The sequence below is a fragment of the Gallus gallus genome, chromosome 2 (assembly GCF_016699485.2).
Source record: "Gallus gallus isolate bGalGal1 chromosome 2, bGalGal1.mat.broiler.GRCg7b, whole genome shotgun sequence".
Taxonomy (NCBI): domain Eukaryota; kingdom Metazoa; phylum Chordata; class Aves; order Galliformes; family Phasianidae; genus Gallus; species Gallus gallus.
In genome coordinates, this window is record NC_052533.1 from 91,456,081 (window position 1) to 91,468,919 (window position 12,839).

Consider the following 12,839-nt stretch of genomic DNA (forward strand, 5'->3'; position numbering starts at 1 on the left):
TTGCCTGGGGTTGTTGTGGCCAAAGTGCAGGACCCAACATTTGGTCTTGTTGAACCTCATCCCATTGGCTTCAGTCCAGCTATCCAGCCTGTCCAGATTCCTCTGTAGGGCCTCACTACCCCCAGGCAGATCAACACTTCCAGCCGACTTGGTGTCATCTGCAAACTTACTGAGGGTGCACTCAGTGCCCTCCTCCAGATCATCAATAAAGATATTGAAGAGGACAGGCCCCAGCAACAACCCCTGGGGAACGCCACTCGTGACCGGTCACCAGCTGGATTTAACTCCATTCACCACCACTCTCTGGGCCCAACCCTCCAGCCAGTTCCTTACCCAGCCAAGAGTGTACTTGTCCAAGCCACGGACTGCCAGCTTCTGCAGGAGAATACCATGGGAGACAGTGTAAAGATTTTGCTGAAGTCTAGGTAGACCACATCAACAGCCTTTCCCTCATCCACCAGATGGGTCATTAGATCATAGGAGATCAGGTTGGTCAAGCAGGACCTGCCTTTCGTGAGCCCATGTTTGCTAGGCCTGATCCACCGGTTGTCCTGCACTTTCTGCATGACGTCCCTCAAGTTTGCTCCATAACCTTCCCTGGCACCGAGGTCAGGCTAACAGGCCTGTAGTTCCCCAGGTCCTCCTTACAACCCTTCTTGTAGATGGAAGTGACATTGGCAAGCCTCCAGTCTTCTGGGACCTCACCCGTCAATAAGGAGCGCTGATAGATGATGGAAAGTGGCTCGGCTATCACCTCTGCCAGTTCCCTCAGCACTCTCAGGTGAATCTCATCCAGTCCTATGGACTTGTGACAGTCCAGTTGGAGTAGCAGGTCTCTGTTTCCTCCTGAATCGTGGGAGGTTTAGTCTGTTCCCCAGCCGAGACTGCCAGGTCAGAGAGTGGAGAAACCTGAGGATAACTGGTCTGACTTTTAAAGACAGATGTAAAGAAGGCGTTCAGAACCTCTGCCTTCTCCTTATCCTCAGTGATCGTATTCCCAGCCTCATCCAGCAAAAAATGGAGATTCTCCCTGGTCCTCCTCTTACTGTTGATATACTTATAAAAGAGTTTCTTGTTCCTTTTTACCCCAGTGGCCAGGTTAAGTTCAAGCTGGGCTTTTGCCTTTCTGATTTTCTCTCTGCACATTTTAACAACTTCTTTGTATTCTTTCTGAGTTGCCTGTCCCTTCTTCCACAGGAGGTACATTCTCTTTTTCTCCTGGAGCCTCAAGAATTGCTCCCTACTCATCCACGCCAGTCTTCTTCCGCGCCGGCTCATTTTGCAGCTCAGGGGGACAGCCTGCTCCTGCGCCTTTAAGATTTCCTTCTTAAGAGCAACCAGCTGTCTTGGACCCCTTTACTCTCTAAGACTGAATCCCTGGGGACTCCCCCTACTAGTCTTCTGAATGATTCAAAGTCCGCCCTCCGGAAGTCCAAGGTAGCAGTTTTGCTGTTCCCCTTCCAGGCTCCACTAAGAATTGAGAACTCTACCATTTCACGGTCACTCTGTCCAAGACAGCCCCCAATGTCCACATCTCCCACCAGACCTTCTCTGTTAGACCTATTGTTCACGAACAGGGCAGCTTCTCTCGTAGGCTCTCTGACCAGCTGCATCAGGAAGTTATCTTTCATATACTCCAGAAATCTCCTAGACTGCTGCTTCTGCACTATGTTGTATTCCCAACATAGGTCTGGGAAGTTGATGTCCCCCATGAGGACAAGGGCTGGCAATCACACAGCTTCTGCCAGCTGCTTGTAAAACACTTCATCTGTCTCTTCATCCTGGTTCAGCAGTCTATAACTGTCACTCACCAGGATGTCTGGCTTGTCAGCCCTCCCCCTGGTCCATACCCATAGGGATTCAACCTTATCATCCCCAGCTATAAGCTCAATAACATCAAAGCACTAACATAGAGAGCCACACCACCACCCCTCCTTCTTTGCCTATCCTTCCTGAAGAGTTTGTAGCCATCCATTGCAGCACTCCAGTCATGGGAGCGGTCCAACCACGTTTCCGTAATGGCAACAAGGTCATAGCTTGCCTGCCGCACAATGGCTTCCAGCTCTTCTTGTTTGTTGCCCATGCTGCATGCATTGGTGTAGACGCACTTCAGCTGAGCCCCTCGTGTCACCCCTAATCCCATTATCACTCCCCCAGCCTCATCTCTTGCAGGCCAGGTTTTATCCCCTTCCCTCTTCATATCTAGTTTAAAGACCTCTCAACAAGTCCTGCCATCTCCTGGGCAAGGATCTGTTTCTCCCTTTGAGACATGTGATACCCATCAGCAGACTTCAGGCCAGGTGCTGAGTAGACCACTCCATGGTCAAAGAACCCAAAATGCTTGCATTTGTACCAGCCTCTCAGCCATGTGTTCATGAGATGGGTTTTCCTGGTCATTGGGTTGTCCTTCCCTGCCACTGCAGGAATACAGGCAGATAACTACTTGTATGCCTGCTTCATCAACTAACCTCCCCAGTCCCCTAAAATCATTTTCAATAGTCCTCAAGCTTCTGTCAGTGACCTCATCACTGCCAGCCTGAACTATCAATAATGGATAGTAACCAGAGGGTCAGATCAGACTGGGAAGTTTTCTGGAAATATCCCTGACCCAGGTCCCAGGGAGGCAGCACACCTCCCTACAGGTAGGGTCAGGCTGACATATTGGACCCTCTGTTCCTCTCAGGAGGGAGTCACCTATGCCTATCACCCTCCTTTCTTTTCTGGAGGAGCCAGTCTTCAAGTGTGGAGCTGACCTCCTCACCTTAGACACTCTTGGAGGCAGTCCTCCCTCCACATCCTCACTCACCTCTCCCTCTGGTTTCAGGGCTTCAAACCTATTACATAGAGGCACCTGAGGAACCGAGGTAGGTCAGTATGGGGGTGCAATCTCTGTGTCTTTCTCACAGAGAATCACTCCATCAGTCCATCTCCTTCTCGCACTCTCTGATGGTCCTTAGTCTCTCTGCTTCCTCTCTAAGCTCCACCACTAGGCTGAGCAACTCATCCACCTGCTCACACCTCACACAGGTGGCCTCTTTCCCATCCTCCCTCGGCAGCAGCAAGCTCAGGCACTCCCTGCAGCCAGAGACCTGAACCACCACATTTCTGGGCAGGCCCTCTGCCTGGGTTGCCACAGCCTTCTTGGGGCAGGCCTGCTGTCTGGCAGAGACCATGTTAGAACCTGTGGTCTCAGGGTCTGTCAGTAGGAGAGCTGGTCTCCTGAGCAAAGACAAAAACATACATCCTGCTACCCACACCTGCTGTTACAGTACTGTATGGGCAGTATGGGCTGTGCTCACAGACTGACTTCCCTTCCTGCTGCCAGTGAACAACACCCCCCTTTTTTTCACCTGGCTCTGCCGAGGGGTGCTTTTAGCCTCACAGCAAAGGGTCAAGGCCAAGCTAAAGAGATAAGAGCAGGCAGTGCCAGCTCCACCCCCTGCTGGCTCAGCAGCCCACCAGCACCCTGCTTTTGCTGACTTCAAAAGAAACCCTAAGAAGAGCTTTTTGGTCGGCCTTTTTGCTTTAAGACCCTTATCCAGCGCAATCTTACGTGCCCTGAAGCTGGTCTCCACAGCAACCACCGTTTCACACGTTAGGAGGGTGTTTAAATTGTACCGCGATTGCGCCAGCTCCCCCCCTGCTGGCTCAGCAGCCCGCCCACAAGCTGCCAGCCCCCCCGCACAGGTACAGTGATTTTGCTGGCTTCAAAAAAGCCCCATAGAGAGCTTTTTGGTCTGCCTTTTTGCTTTAGGTCCCTTATCCATTGCAGTCTCACCTGCCCTGAAGCTGGTCTCCACAGCTTCATCCAGGGAGTAATATTTCACTCTTTGCCCACTGAGGAAAACTTAATATTTATCTAAGATTTTTTTTTTTCTTTTCTGATATCAACTGAGTTTGCAATCAGATGAACGCTGGTTTAAGGAGATCCTTCTTGGGAAGTTAGCTGGGCTGCCTTCTCTTTTCATAACAAAAACATTACTCTGAAAGAACGACAGGAGATACAGCTGAGTACCAAACTACACGCAATAGTATGTAAGGCAGAGCTATTAATCTGGTTTATAATGCCCTTTAAAACACAGTGAGCACCAAAAAGATAAATACAATATACACAAACACTGTTTACTGACTTGCTGGGATGACACATGGCATGCAAGTAGTACCCTCTTAGATGTGAGTAGTCCCATCATCATTTTGCAGCCAGTTCTTCCTTACAAGAGAGCCTCTGAACTTGTAGCAGATTCCTCATTTTAGGTGTTTGTGTCTGTGTATGAGCTCTGTCCTTATGGTTCTCTGTCCATTTTGAAGGAGCTGTTAGTCAGTTATTAATACCTTGTATTAACAGGTCTTACAAGTGAGGTCATATCTCATAGCCTATGTATTTCTTCTTTATATAATAAAACCCATTTGCAAATGAAACACAAAATTTGGGGGGATATTAAATGTTTATTCACGTTTATTTAAAATATTTTTATTTTTGCATAAATCTTGCCTTCCTTTACCCTAACTTTATATCTGTTTCTCGTTGGAGTTTTTCTTGAATTACAATAGTAAGTGTAAGATTAGAAATAGGTCAACTAAATTTGTAGTCATTTAACTCTTTTTCTATTTATACTACTGGGAAATAATATGATTGTGGGAACAAAAAGGAGTGATGATTACTTTGTAACTTATTATTTCATTGCTAATTGCACTTTATTTTATACCTTATAACTTGGAACATGGTTTAGAGTCCACAGGGTAAGAGATTTACTGTTTGATGGTCATTATACCATTTATGGAGTATCATAAACATTGACAACATTGTTTAGAAGCTTTTTATATGCAGGCAGCTTTATCTCCTTCATAAAAACACTGTGATGGCAGCTTATTAACTGCAAGAAAGGCTAACCTTCAAGGAAAGATCACTCAATTTGAATAGTTCAGCTAAGTGCTGACATGGACACCTTCTCCTTGGTAAGTCTTCAAGCAAGAGGATATGGCTTACAGAAAATTAGGAGAATTAAAACAGCAGGTTAAAGTGGAGGAGAACTGATGTCTTTATTTATCTTGTTCTTTGAAAAGGTAAGCTATGCAGGTCAGAGATGGTCTCCTACTTTGAGTTTTTACCTCAGGGAAGCAGCCTCACTTGGTTACAAAGTGTTGATGCAAATATGAGTAACTTAATTTCAGAAGCAATTCAGCAGAAGTAGCATGCCTTAATTGTCATCTTAATTTAAAAGTATCATAAGTAATTACAATACTAAGTTTGAGAGCAAATACGTAAGAAATGTACTGCTGGGAGAAATACTTCATTGGCAGAGAAATGATATAATGGGTTTCACCACTACCTGTCACTCTATAAGCAATTACCTCTAGCTCCAGCTGACTATTTTTTATTTCTTGAAGGTATATTTCAGGAGAAGGAGGATGATATTGTAATATCACAATCAGTGGTACCTGGTTATTATTGCAGCCTACTGTCATTTCTCAGTATACCACCTTCATGACATTTAAATTATCCTCTCCTCCTAGTAGAGTAAAGCCGGAATGGAGAAGCTCCTTCACACAGTTCCCCAAATATCACTCACCTTCAAGCATTTCTGCTTCTGCTTCCAGTGCAGGAGCAGCAAGCCCTTTCACCTCCTCTCTTCTGCCCAGATCACATTGCAGTTTGAGTAGAATTTCCCAGACATTGTCTCTTGAGATACTCGTAACTGATGCCAAAATCTGGGACTACAAGTTAGGCAGCACTCTCTGCTGCAGAACTTGTCAGGCAGAGCTGTGAAATTGCACTAGTAGAGAGGCAAAGACCACTGAGCTCCAAAATTAACAACTGCTACCTAAACATCGATAATCCCATTTGGGTATGGCTAAGGAAAGAGGTCAATTCACGGAAGGCCTCAGTTCCCAGGCAACAGGTCACACAGTGCTTCACAAAGGCTGGTGGCTGTAGGCTGTGCTACACGTGAAGCAGTGATGCTCAGCACCTCCCAGGAGCAGGGCCACCAAGGCTTACAACACTGTAAAATGTGTGTGCAGAGTTTAAATGACAGCCTGGGGAAGACCAAAAAAAATTCCTCAAGCGTCTTCTCCATTGCAGTGTATTGAATGGTGGGACAGAAGACCTTCTGTTTTTCCAAGGCAAGATTGTAAATATATTTAACAGTTAAGCAGAAGTATTTTCAGATGTTAATCATGCTAAAGTGACAGCAAGAGGTTCTACCAGTCTTAATATCTTTCAGGCAGCTTTGCTCAGCCAAACCGCAACAGCATTCTCCCAGTGGTGATTAATGCTCTCCATGCAGGTGAGGTTCTTACCATAGATAACTCAGACAGCAGTTATGCAGCATCTACATTCAGACACTGGCTTATGAGTTTGCAGCGTTAAGTTGATGCTAACCATGCGGCACATCTTTTACACAGTCTTCACACTTCCTTCTCCCAGGAGAAAACATTCTGTGGTGCCCGGGAGTCAGCAGAGGCAGGAGGTGAGGGCCTGAGGGGGTAGTGTGCAACCTGCCCCTACTTGCCTGGGAGTACCAAGGAGTTGATGCTGTGGAACAGTTCACTGACCTCTGCAACCCGGCTGGCTGTGCCACAAGCAGCAGCCTTTGAATAAAGCCTGTGTATTTCCATTGCAGCCATTCTGTCACTGGAGCGAACCTGGAGTGAACCAAAGCAAGCAGAGAGGTTCTTATCTTAACAAATGTAATTTGCTCTTAAATAGCTCAAAAATAACCATTAGTACATACATACGTGTATATAAATGCATATGTATGTATAAGCATGTAAACAGAACTTGCATCCTAGGGTAGCTGATGTTACTGTTGGGAGGTCTGTGTCGTTGTAACCTCCTTAAGGAGGAGTACAAGATATTTCATAGCACATCTCTTCTATCAAAGTACCACTGTTGATATCAAGGGTAAAATAAATACTGCCACAGCCCAGAGCGGGTGTGTGCCTTAAACTGAGCCTCTGCACCAGTGATGTGTTGTACACATCATACCATCAACAGCCTATTTTGTGAGAGATGTGAAAACACCCCAACAAAAGCAGAGGCAGACAATTACAAGGCTGGCGTCTTGGTTAGAAAACTAGTTCATATTTGGGTACCCTGATAAATGCCTGCATGTTGGCTCTGAGCCTGCTTATGAGTGAAGTAGATCAAGGCAAGTAGGTCAGGCACTTTGGATGAGCTGCAATATACTTAATGGCAACTTCAGTGGAAAAAGCAGCCTTACTTGTTCCACCAGGGCCTACAGTCTAAGCATAAAATATTTTGCCTACAAATAAGCGTTCTCTCTCCCTTTGTAACAGCCTTTTCAAGCAGAGGAAAGGTTTCTCATATGTTCAAAGGCCTTCCAATAGAAGTGCAGCACATGCCTTGACGTGGCTTAAAAGGCAGCAATGGCTTTGCAATTTTTGTACTATAGGAACCTGAACGTTTAGAAGTGATGATTTCATAGCTCTTAGCCTCTAAGTGAATGACAGTTCTTAAAATCAGTTTTGGATAAGCCATTAATCCTACACTCCAAATGCCTAAATCCTCATACAAGTTCTGGAATTTTTGTTGAAATATTTGATGTAATTCATGAAGATGCATAAAGTTAGTATCCATTCAGTGTACTTCAGAGGAAACAAAATCACGTCTTAGATATACATCCCATGGATGACAAGACTCTTGCACTCAAAATGAATAACACTCACTGGCTTTGGTTTTCTGCTCTTTCTGAAGAGTTTTTTTCTCTGTGTGATCCCACCCAAGTGATCAGCAGCCAAGCCCTTCTGGACTCTGGCCTTCCTTCCCCTGCCTTCCGCAGATTGTTCTTAATTCTAAAAATTAGGAAGCTGAAAGGTGTCATTCATGTAGCCAAGTGCAAGGATGTGTTTGAGAAACAGAAACACAAATATTAAAACACATCCAGTGAAAAGGAGAAAATGATTTTCTGCCATAAGGATGGTGTTAAGCAGACAAAAGGGCCAACCATACCTTGGGCCCAGCACTGCCACCAGGTAAGGGAAGGGGTTGTCTCACTCTGCTCTGTGTTGTGCGGCCTCACATTGAGCACCACATGCAACATAGGGTGCCACAGTATAAGAGGGACATAAAACTATGAGAGAGCATCCAAAGGAGGGCTACAGAGATAGTAAAGAGTCCAGAGGACAAGGTGCGTGAGGAGCAGCTGAGGTTCCTGGATTGGTTCAGCCCAGAGCAGAGGCAGCTGATGGAGGCCTCATGGCAGCTGCAGCTCCTCCTTTTTCCCATGTATTTGCACAACATCATGATCCTTTGATCATTTGCTGCACACTGGGACAGACACAGTGAATGGCATAGGTGAAAGTCCTTTACCTTAATCCATTACATGAAACTACATAGGAACTTCCATAATGAAACACTGAAAATACAGAGGTTATTTTTCTTTCTACGTGAGAATAACATCTGTGTCCTTTGTCATGCCCCTTTATCAGAATACAAGCAAACCATTTGATGAGCGGATGTTTGTATCTTTCATGCCACAGGTCAGTATCCTGAACTCCAAAGAAACACAGAAACCAGAACACTTTTTCCTTGCATGCCCTTCACATTCCCAGGGCACCTCCCTCCACTAATTCTATAGAGGTTAGGATTACGTTTTTTCCTACTTATACCCATGGGAAACCAGCTGAACAGGTGGATTTCTGCAACAGAACCTACCTGAGAAGCACACGCAACTTTTGAGGGTAATTTATGGTAAGCAAACAGGAACGGAAGATAATGGCATAATGAAATGCACTCAGTTTTCCCATCACACTTAGAGAAGAAAAAATACACTCATATTATCAGCATTTTGTTTCCCAACTTGCCATAGGCCTGCTTTCATCTATCTGATCATACACTGTTGGGACAAAAAAGAAGTTACTGTTAAAAGTGCTGCTGGAGGCAGGATGTGTCTCTATTCCTAATGCAGTAATTACAAGAGGAATTCATCTAGAAGAGCCTAGCTTGGGAGCATAATGGGCATACAGATACAAAGTCCAAACTCTCTCCTTGGTATCTTACATGAATGATTTCCGCTGATTGCAATGGCACCATGGATGTCTCAGATTCTTCAGAAGCATGCAGCATCTCCAGCCAAGGGTAAACACGCCTGTTATCTACCTAGACTTGCTCCTTCTTAGCTGGGAAGAAAGGATATACTCTGTGGAGATATTAGATATGGCACTTCGCTGAGGCTTTATATGAAGTCTGTGAGAGAGAAGAAAGAGCACGTTTTCCCATAAACAGCTAATTTTCAAAGAGTCACATTTATAGCATAAAAAAAAATGTCAGCTTGAAGTAGTGTGGCTGATTCCTTTTGAATTATCTCAGCACGGTGTCATTTTATCTGGAGACTTCATTCATCCCTGTGACTGGTAATTGGGCCCTAAACCGGATAACAGATTTAGTGGGATCAAGCTCTCAAATTCAGAGTACCGTGAAAACAGAGAGTTTTTCATCTTTAAACTGAAAGATAAATGGATGTTTTCCAGGTGATACGTGCCACTTTAAGACCTGAAGTAAGGGGGTTTACAGGGTGTGTTGTTTTGCATTTGGTGCATTCCCTGTTAATACTAAGATACAAGTCACTTTTTCCCCTGCCAATTCTGACAACTCTCAGAAGATCGGTGAATCTGAGAAAATGACTGACAGACCAAGCTTGTGAACTGACGCATCGTTTGCCAGAATAGCTGTCTTATCTGAAGTACCCAATTCTCTCTGATTGCTGCATACTCCTGGATACATTAGCCTCACTACTGCATTGGTGTCTATGAATTTATATGGAAGAAAAGACTGCCCCATTGCAGACCCCTTGGTACTGAACAAGTACCAATTCCTTATGTTGGATTCATTCTGTTTTAATATTAGCATTAAGTGTAATTCTTTTCAGATTCTTCTACACCCTTTAAGGCTTGTGGTCTCAGTGGCAGAGATCATAGAATCATAGGCTCGCCAAGGTTGGAAAAGACCACCAAGATCATCCAATCCAACCACCCACCTACCAATATTTCCCCACTAAAACATGTTCATTTCATTAAAACTCTTCTACATAAATCAAATTACAGGAAGGAGCTGGAGGAGTACGTATTGCTGAAGCTCTCTCCAGTCCCCCTAACGAGAGTTATCATGGTGGAATGTTTCCTCTTCCTGTGATGATACCTCAGGGGACCAACAGGTCTCATGATTCAAATGCACTGCACAGTAACAATGACAAAAGAAGCTGTTTGGTTGTATTTGTTGCTTCATTGTTCAGTCTGAAGGGATGAAACATAAGAGGTCTGTGGGTTGCCCCCACGACTGAGAAGAACAGGAGCCTGCCCAGACAGAATGAGGACACCATGTACCAACATGTCAGCATCAGCTGGCACATTCCACTGGCACGCATTTTAAGCAGTTCTCAAGAAATCTCAGAATCTCTAAGGATATGCAAAATTAATAGAATAATGAATATTTAAAATATTAAAAAATATATATGCCTTAGCATACAGGGTTTGTCAGAACCTAGCATCGCAAAATGGAATGGTATGAGCAAGCTAGCAAGGGACTGCAATCAGAATCACTCACCACTAAGCTTTTCTGAGCAGCCTAAGCAGATCCTCCAGAGTGATCTAAATCCTCTGCATAACTTGTTAATTATGGTTAAATCAGACCGACTCCTCATAGCATAAAAACATCTTTAACACCTGGATCAACTCTATTTTAATGAAATGAGTTCAGATAAAAACAAAGTAATTTTTTAAGCTAATACATTAACAGAGTGAACAAACACATTCTTTATCTACATCAGCTGTGTTATCTCTACTTCATATTGTTTCTAGGTCAAGATCACAACATTCTGAAAATGGTTTATAGCATAAACTTATGGAAATATGTTTTAATTTAGTTGTTCCATGTCAACTCATTGTTAAACCAAGGCCTGTGCTTTGTAAGTGTATGGGAGCTGTTGAGTCACAGCCTGAACCACTGACTGAGCACCTGGGGAAAGGACCTGGTCAGCCCTGGGAGCACAGGTGAAGGCAATTGAGCTGTGTGACCAGAAGGGGTGGAGCCAGGCTGCACCTCTCTTAGACCCCATTTAAGGGCTGATTGCCACTGGGGAAGGATCTCTTTCCAGAGATCCCTCCTTGGTGGAGATTTCCCCTGCAAACCTGGACTCTTCTGATACAGGTGAGCAATCTTCTTCCCTTCCTTTATAGCACCTCTCTACAGTGCCAGTCCTTTCATTATCACCTTTGTTGTAGCACCTTTCCCATTGTATTGATCTGTCCCGTTGCTGTGCCAAGTTCAAAACAGTTTCAAATTAGAAAACTTTGCTCTTGATAAGCCAGAAGTGGATAGTCACATAGTTGAAAATAGGATTGTGTTTTTAATATGCACACTGTCATTTCCCAGAACAGCAAAAATAAAGTGACTTCCTAAAAGCCAGTTAGGGCTTATTCTGTAACAAGACACATCATAATGGAAATGAGATATTGCAAACCAGAAGTCCACGCTCCATTTTTTAGCTTCACCAAGTGAACAAGAGACCGTAAAAATGCATACTGTAGATCTCCATTCCTGGTGTAAGAGAATCTCACTTGAGAACAGCAGCAAGAGCATGACATGCCCTGTTTTCCAATTGGGCCATTATTACATTTTTGTTAAGGTCATCTGGATGGGAATCTGAACAACGAAGGCAAACTTGCCTTGGGGGAGGGGGTGGGACATCAGAAAGTACAAAGGTGATCCAAGTCCTTCTATCCAAGCCTTAGTATTTGAGGGCATTCAGCACACTTTGACATAGTTTGGCTAAGCAGAAGTTGACAGAATCTCTCCTTTATTTAAGGCCATGTACCATTTGGGTCAGCAGGCAATGAGCTGAGCTCCTACCTTGCTCAGCCATAACAGCTAAGTATCACACGAACAAAACATGGGTGCCAAACAAGAGCAAACAGTAAATAAGCTAAGCAGGCATGTATTGGTAGCCCTTATAGGCCCAGCCAAGATTCAGACAGATTAGAGAAGAGCATAACCCCGTTCCTTTTTTACAGCCTTACTTTTGTTTTCTTGTAAATAGAGAGCTGGCATTAATCTTCTCTGCTCAGGTAAATTGGAGACTGCAGCCCTGCACCTTTGTGAAGTTGTTCCTGTGTAACTCTGCCCCACAGAAATGATGGTGACTGTAGGCAAAGAGATGAGTAAGAAACTGCACAGACAGCAAGAATATTTTTCCAATAGTTAACATCACCGTGGAATTATTCAGCACAGTAAAATACCCAGCAGCTACAAGGCTATCCAAAATCTGCAGTCCTGTTCTTCTTCTGTGGTACCTTCACTAAAGAAAAACTGGTCTGACAGCCAAGCCAGCTCACTCAGGAGCCTTTTAATGAGCATATATTTATACCTGCATTCATGTAATATATTAACTGGAGTCGATCAACCTTTCAGTAAACAGGTGAAAAAAAAGCAATACAAAGCTCTGCATGGAAAACAGCAGTTGTGCATCCAGCAGATGGTGCTGTGATGTTCCATACTTCAAAGTTTTTTTCCCTCATGTTTAGCTATTTCACACTGTACGTAGTGCCTAGCTTCTGCACTCTGAGTGTTGCTTTTCAAACAACACGAGCTATTGTGAATTAAAGTAAACCCCTGTACAATGCACGAGAGTCAAAGATGTAGCAAGCCAGACCTCTGCAAGAGTTATTAGTTTCCTGGGAGCCTTCAAGAAGGCAGTTCTGAAGCAGGCAGACAGCATAAGCTGCCATCCTGGCCCTCTCTGCCTGCAGCGTTCATTCCAGTCAAGCACTACTGCTTTTGTTAGCACCTTTGGTGGTGACAAAAGAGGCTACACCTAAAGAAA